Below are 662 nucleotides of genomic sequence, written 5' to 3'. Positions count from 1 at the left end.
TATTAGTTGTTAAACCTCTATTCTTTCAAATTATTTTAAACCAAATAATGTACATTTATATCAGTTTGAGGCAAAACAAAAGAGCGTCTCTAGATATTTTAGCTAACTGTCACCGAGTGTAAACGCTGCTTGATCTATTGTCTTGGACGAAGGGTTTTTAAGATAAACTAAGTTTGCGGCAACACGATGTTCCTTTTCTTATTATTTGTGACCAAAATTAAAATCCAGAATCGCAAACCAGTTACAGTTAAATGGTGAAAAAAAAATCTCTAAAGGGCACAATTTATTTAAAAACAAACAAACAATGTAAACACGACGTTCGCTAACGGCAGCCTGTGCGGAAAAAATTCAGTATTCTCATCCAAAAATTCAAGCAGTTTAGAAAATGGAGGTAGCACGCAGGGGCCCCTCTTACAGCATCGGTGGCCCCGGAGCCAGAGGCCGAGGCTGGGATAAAAAGGGAGGAACCGTTCCTGCTAACCCCGCCCCCCCCACCCCCAAAACTCCATAGCAACCAACACTTCAGTGTTTCCAGTTCAATATTACAAACAATCATTTTATATAATCAACCCCCCGCCAAACAAATAATCACCGTCGTACAGTTACGTCATAATTTCCACGTTGTTATCTTCTTTAAGAGCCGGGATTAAACTTTTATAAAC

This window comes from Eutrigla gurnardus (genome assembly GCF_963514095.1).
Source record: "Eutrigla gurnardus genome assembly, chromosome: 14".
Taxonomy (NCBI): domain Eukaryota; kingdom Metazoa; phylum Chordata; class Actinopteri; order Perciformes; family Triglidae; genus Eutrigla; species Eutrigla gurnardus.
Note: the sequence above shows the minus strand (reverse complement) of the source record.